Source organism: Anastrepha obliqua, chromosome 3 (assembly GCF_027943255.1).
Source record: "Anastrepha obliqua isolate idAnaObli1 chromosome 3, idAnaObli1_1.0, whole genome shotgun sequence".
In the NCBI taxonomy this organism is placed as follows: Eukaryota; Metazoa; Arthropoda; class Insecta; order Diptera; family Tephritidae; genus Anastrepha; species Anastrepha obliqua.
Window position 1 is genome coordinate 107,654,241 of NC_072894.1, and position 7,498 is coordinate 107,661,738.

Consider the following 7,498-nt stretch of genomic DNA (forward strand, 5'->3'; position numbering starts at 1 on the left):
AAATTTCTTAAAAAAATTATTATTAAAAAAAAAAATTTTTGATTAAAAACAAAATTTTATTAAAAACAAAATTTGTTAAAAAAAAATTTATTAAAAAAAACTTTTAATTATCAGATTCAGTATTTAGCAGCTTTTGAATAAATGTTTGTAAAAGGATCTTTTGGATTTAAAATATTCGTTATGAAAGAATGATGCAAAAATTTATGATAAAAAGTCTGAAATGCACAAGAATGTACATACTTTTTTTAATATAAATTTTTATTAATGAAAATTTCCGTGTTTGTTTTTATTTAATTTTAAATTGAAAATATCGTTAAGAGCTGTAAATGTAGGATATAATTTTTTTTGCAAAAAAAATACTATTTAATAGACATTTTACACCGCATATTTCTTGAATTTAAGCCCCCCATTTTTCTAATTGTACGCTTTGCCATAAACAAGTGTGAGAGTTTCAAATTTCATAATAAAAACAAAAAAAAATTAGTGGCATATTCTGGTAGTTTCAAAAATCTAAATGCTTTCTTTCTTGAATTTTGTAAAATATCAGCTTAAACGGTGTTCACATCCTTCCACACGAAATCCTGCTGAAATCTGATATGGCTCTTTTAATGTTAAAATTTTGAAAAAATGAATTCTTGAATATTTCTAGTGGAAAAAATCAAACGTCCATCCTGGCACTTGCGAAAAAAAAAATCTAAAAAGAATGATTTTTAAATTTGTGATTTTTTTTAAGTCAATTAAATCGTTTAATATTGGAAATTTGTGATATTTTTAAGTGAATTTTATCGTGTAATAATGGAAACGTATAAAAGCCGATTTTAGAAATTTTGTTCCACAAAAAAAAATTAATTCTACTAAAAATGTTGTTGTTGTTGTAGCAGCATAAACATTCCCCATACATATATGCCGGGAAATATTGCTAAAGTGATAGTCCTTTTTCGGATATAAATCTGATTCGTTCCGGTTACGTAGAAACGGCTGTAGTGGGACCGATTATACTAAAAATCGATTTATTTAACCAATGAATTTTTCATGCGAAGTGGACATGTTTTTATTTTTGTTTTTTAGTTATTTTTTATTTTTTTAAATTTTTTTTAATTAGTATTAACGTTAGTCAATTTGGCGGGGGGAAATGCATAAAAGCTTGCAAACAGCAGTTTCGCTCTCAAAAAAAAAAAAAATCTTTTTAGCCGCAGTTTTTAAATTTTTTTTTGTATTTTTTTTTTTCTTGTTTAATCAGTTTCACTACCCTTCCCCTTTCAACACTCACTGCTCTTCACTCGATGCGTTTTGTTTTTTTTTGTATTCTTTTCTTTTGTATTTTAATGTTTCATTTATTTGTTTAATTTCCTTCTTACTTCAAGCAAATGACAATAATTTTAAAAATCTTTAAATTTTTGTTGTATTTTTGCTTTTAATAATAATAATAAGAGTTATACTTTTTATAATTAATTAATTAATTAATAATAATGTAAGAAATTGTAATAAAGAACGCATTTAATTAGAATAATAATAATTATAAAAAATTATAGATCGTATTTTTATAAATGTATTTTTTTAATTAAATTAATTATAATCAATGCATGTATTGGTGTTCTTGCTACATATATACGTTATTATAATATTTATAATAATTAAAGTATGCGTGTGTGTGTGTGTATGTGAGTGTGCTACTTATACCTGTGCTTGTTGTTGTGTGTGTATGGGTACGTGTGGTTTGTCCAATACAAAAACAAAAAATAGCGTTCAGCGCGTTTGGCGAAATTCGCTGCACATTTGAAATAAGAAAATAAAATTTAATATTATTACATTTATAATTAATTATATATTTATATAGAACGTAGTTTTTAATGTATTTATCATTTCATTTAAATTTTATATAAGTATACATTTTTTTTTTGTTTTGTTTTCATATGCACATTCGCATACTAACATATTTTTTTGCTTGCATTTTCTGTTTATTTTGTTTTTGTAACTAGTCGCTAAAATCTTTTCCTTTTACAAATTCAAGTTAAACAATAATTTGCTTATTCATTTTCATTTTTGTTTTTTTTTTGTAATTTTTATAATTCATAATCTTTTACGCCATTACTGTCTTAGTAATATTTTTTTAGTTTATTTCTTGAAAACTTTTATGAAAATTTACGCTAAACTTATGTGTAATCATTTATAAATTTTACAGCAGTTTTCTCTTTGCTTAATTTTTGTTTGTGTTAAGTGTTAAATTTCTGTATTTCTTTTTGCAGTTTTTTTCTGTTTCACTTTTTGTTTTGTTTTACATTTTTTTGTTTTTGGTAATTTTTTTGTTTTTCTTGTAATTTTTTTAAATCTAAGCTTTTCCAAATGACGACACGTTAAAAACTTACACATATACATTTTTTGCTCACGTAAAACGTAAATATTCTCATTTGCTGTTATCTTTAGTTAAATGTAAGTATGTATTTGAAATAGTATTTTTGTTGTATATATAGGCTTATAATTTATTTTAAATTTTATATTACACACTTAGCATTCGTAAATTATTTTCTATTATGCAAGTTTTTTTTTTTCTTTATATATATTTATGCAATATTGAAATCGTTTGCTCTACTGCTAAAAAATTTCGAATCGTTTCTGTCTTCACTACTTTTTTACATTTTTTTGGGGTTTTTTATGGTTTTTTTTTTTATCAAATTATGCTTATATCTTACATGTATTTTTTGTAATATTCTGAGTAGTTACTTGCAAATAAATATTAAACTATTTTTTTATTTAAATTAAAAATTAAATTTTTTTTTTGGATTTTTTATTCACAATTAGGATTTTGCAATTTCTTTACTCAATTAGTATATTTTTTTTGTTTCTTTGCTTTTCATTGTATGCACATCATCAAGTAGGCAGGCAAGGCATTGGCGCAACGAGCGAAGGGTAAGGAAGTAAATTGAACTATTTGATTGCTATCAAATTGAAAATTGCAATCATTAAACATTGATTTTAGGAAAAGAGTGCATAAATTCGAATTGCATTGTTTCTACTAGGCAAATTTTACTTCGCACATTCCAATTTTTGATTAAAGAAACTCTTTGGGTAGCAATGAAAACGGCATAGGGCAGTTAATACATTCCCATGGCCGACAACGTTACCGAAATGACTCGGGTTTTTCTCGACCAAAGGCCCTGTCTATGGAACCGTTTATCAGGGTAGTTCACAATTCAAGTTCAAACAATCTGGCTCCAAGGCATTTGAAAATCATCATGACAGCACAGCAACATATAATGTATGGGTATATTTGTCAGCATAATTTGCCAGGCCATTTACACTTAGTTGTGAATTCCCCTAATGATAAAAACGCAACTTCTTTTTTTATTTTTGGAAAATTAATTTGAAAAATGTTCGAAAAAAAAATCAAAAAGACAAAACCACCTAAGATGGCATAAATTTTTAATGTATGAAAAAAAAGAAAAATGAATTCAAATTAACTACTTATGGAGGTTAGGTAGTATTGACATATGTATGTGTGACATAAATTTCGGTCCTTCACTGTCCTTGTGTAGTGCTTTAACCACCCGTTTAATTGTCCCACTGTCGCTGAGCTTTTTAGCAGACATAAACGATGTATATTTTGTTACAGATTTAAATTTTAAAGAATTCTAAGAAAATGATGCGATGAAAAGGGTAAAAAAAATATTAATATAAATATAACTAAAAAAGCTTGAGATCATGGAAAGATATATAAAATCTTGCAAACATTCTTTAATTAAGTAAAAAAAAAGCAAATCAATAAAAAAAGAAAATCTATAAAAAAAAGAACATCAATAAAAAAAAAAAAACAAATCAATGAAAAAAAGCAAAGCAATAAAAATAAGAAAACCAATAGAAAAATGAAAAATTTAAGCAAATTAATAAAAAAAAATGACCAAAAAGGGAAATTTAAGAAAAAAATCATCAAAGAAAAAAGGCAAATTAATAAAAAAATATCAAAGAAAAAAGGCAAATTAATAAAAAAAATCAAAGAAAAAAGGCAAATTAATAAAAACATCACCAGAAAAAAAGGAAAATTAATAAAAAAAAAATCAAAGAAAAAAGGAAAATTAATAAAAAAAATCAAAGAAAAAAGGAAAATTAATAAAAAAAAATCAAAGAAAAAAAGCAAATTAATAAAAAAAGTTACCAGAAAAAAGACGAATTAATAAAAAAAAAATCACAAAACAAAAGAAAATTAATTAAAAAAATCACCAAAAAAGACAAATTAATAAAAAAAAATCACCAAAAAAAGGCAAATTAATAAAACAAAAATCACCAAAAAAAAGGCAAATTAATAAAAAAAAAACCATCACTAAAAATAGGCAAATTATTAAAAAATCACCAGAAAAGAGGCTAATTAATAAAAAAAATTACCAAAAAAACGAAATTTAATAAAAAAAAAATTTCTGGTGAGGCAAATTAATAACAAAAAATCAAAGAAAAAAGGCAAATTAATAAAAAATAAAAAAAGGCCAACTAATAAAAAGAAATAATAATAATAAAAAATAACAATAATAAAAAATTTATAATTGCAAAAAAGCAAGCAAGCGCCAGAAATGCAGAGGAACTAATAATAGATTTCTCATTTTGAAAAAAAAAAAAAAACAAAAAAAATATATATATATACATATATGCTAAATTTGAAACTACCTCTTTTCCATCGAATCTTAAGAAAAATAGAGTATTATAAATTACAACAAAAACGAAACCCCTTCATGCTTAAAAAAATGAAATGAATGCAAAAATGAAAAACCTTGCACCTTTTTAAGCTGACGACCAGTGATGGAAAAATGTTCAACTATTAAAGTAATTCAAAACTGCTATTTTACCACATTCGAGTCGAAATGAGAGTGGATTTGCGCGTTCCCACGACAGTCGGTTCTACGTTACCCGAACCGGAACGACCCATATATTTATATGTATGGGGGATGTTTTTGCTGCTACAACAACAGCGGATTTGCGAAAAAATGGCGGTCGGTCGCACGATCCTATCTGCCATTCATTCTACAGGGACCACAACCAGTCGTATAGAGTTATTCTTGTAACAGTTTATAACATTCGCCATATATTTTTGGGGCATACCGCTGGCATGTCAATGCTCAGCCAAATAATTTCTGCAACATTTCGTCGAACTCACGTTCAACGTTGCCGGAACGAGCAGCAGCAGCATTCCTTAGAAAATGAATGTGTATTTGTTGTTGTAACAATACAAGAAATTCTGCATAAATGTTTTTGAAATGCTATTGAACTGTCCGCACTTTATCGGATATAAATTGTGGAGTTGTTCCGGTAACATAGAGCAGCCTATCATGGGAATGAAAAATTTATAGGTAATATATTTTTTTGCTGTTACAATAATAACCAACCACTGTACCATTCCTACGACAGGTGGTCTTATTTCACCGAAACGACTCGAATTTATATCCCTTTAAGGTCTGTTACCGCAGCAACAACATCTTAGAAAATAATGAGTCATCAGAGGGACAACTACTACCCCCCGTTACCTCCCCCCACCCATAACTCGTTAGCCTTTCTTCCTTAATTGCCTCGAATCGTACAAACAATGCATACACATTCGCTGAGTGTGTTTTCGTGTGTGTGTGTGTGTGTGTGTGTGTCGTCATCGTGCTAAATTAATTTAAATATAATATTTACTTAATTATCTCACATACAATACGTACATATACACTATTACATACTATGCATATTTCACATTGTTTATATTTATAAATACATCAATATATATATATATTTATATATATATATATATAAATGTTGATATATAAGTCAACATGCATTGTTGTGGTAGATCCTCGCAGTTAGGTTGAGGAATGGAAAGAGAGAGTGAGAAGTGAAGTGCAAAACCTTTGACTAACCTCTCTCTTAACCTCAATTTCATCTACCTATACAATTTGCATACATACTTTGATACAATTTCTATTTTTTTATTCGTTTTTGTGTGTTTTTTTTTTCTTTTCTTATATTCTTGTTATTATTCATTCAATTATACATATATGTATATATACACATATGTATGCAATATATAATATTTTAAACTACAAACTAGGCATTATTATTTATATTTATATATGTATTTTTAAATCAAAAGGGCAGCGGGTGTGTGTTTGCAAAATGTCACCGGAGGCAGGCAGTGCAGTGCATGAGGTGAGGTGTTGCGTTACCCTGTGTCTAACAGTCGATTCGGACAAATTAGGGGTAAGAACTGCTGGAATTGACGAAAAACAAAAAAAAAAAAAAACAATCCTTTGCGCTTATGAGTGTTTCAATTCTGAAAATGAAATTTCTTCTTAAGCACACCGTGCTTTTACGCTCACACATTACCAGAATTTCGTCCATACACAATTTCATGCTTCCTCTCCTTAGATTGGCTTTTTACAATTAAATTAATTAATAAACTTAATACCCGCATTCATTTAAAAGGCGGCAAACTAAACTTAAAATTAATAATAAAAAAAATACATACATATACAATAGAAAAATAGTATGAGATGGAGGGAAGATGAGCGTGTGTGTGTGTTATGAAAAAGAGCAAGGATTACTTGAGTACACTACTAAAAATGCTAGGAAGGCAACCATAATGGCTTTAAATGCGTTCAATTCTCAGGGAAGCAAGGAACTAAAGGTACGTGAATGGTGAAATGCGAAAAGAGGCGAATGGTTGGAAGAGTTTGGACTGCAATGAGGTAGGAAAAAAATGTATAGGCAAGCTCCAACAATATCTGAGTTGTCACATTAATAATTAATGTATGTTTCTAGCTTAAAACTGTCGAATTTTAACTGTGCATAATTTGAGGTTAAGTTGAATTAATGTCGTTTTTGCCAAAATGTCAGCTAAAATTAAATGTGCATAAGAAATTTATTTTACATAAAATTAACGGAAGGTTAGCAGGTGACACTTTCGATTTAAAATTAGTCAAATGAAAGTTGAGCTTTTTAACGCTACGTTGGACACCATTTTTAAAACCTTCGGTTGGGCACCCGGGTGTGGCCTATTTCGTTCTGTGCGAGGATCCTTTTTAAAAGGAATCGTTAGAAAATTAAATTTTAGAAAGCTACCTGGTAGCTCAAGTCGTTAGCTATAAGGGAAATATGCTAAATTCACGTCCAAAGTCGAGAAAGGCTGACCAAGCCCGGGTGCCCAACGGAGGGTTAAAGTAAGAAATTCGAAATTGAAGTTAAAAAAGTTAATTTGAATTTTCGTAAAAAATTAATTGAAGTAAAAAATTCGAAATTGAAGTTAAAAAAGTTAATTTGAATTTTGAAATTAATTTTCGAGCAAATAAAATTATTTTCGTAAGCAATTTAAAATTTCATTCAAAATTTAAATTTGAATTACGCACTCAAAAATGTATTTATTTCTTACAGGCCACATCATTTTTAAAAAATTTATATAGCTTTTTTTAGCAGCCTGCATATGCAAATATTCGCAAATCTACGCGCCAAACCGCAATTTATTTTCGTGCAATTTAAAATT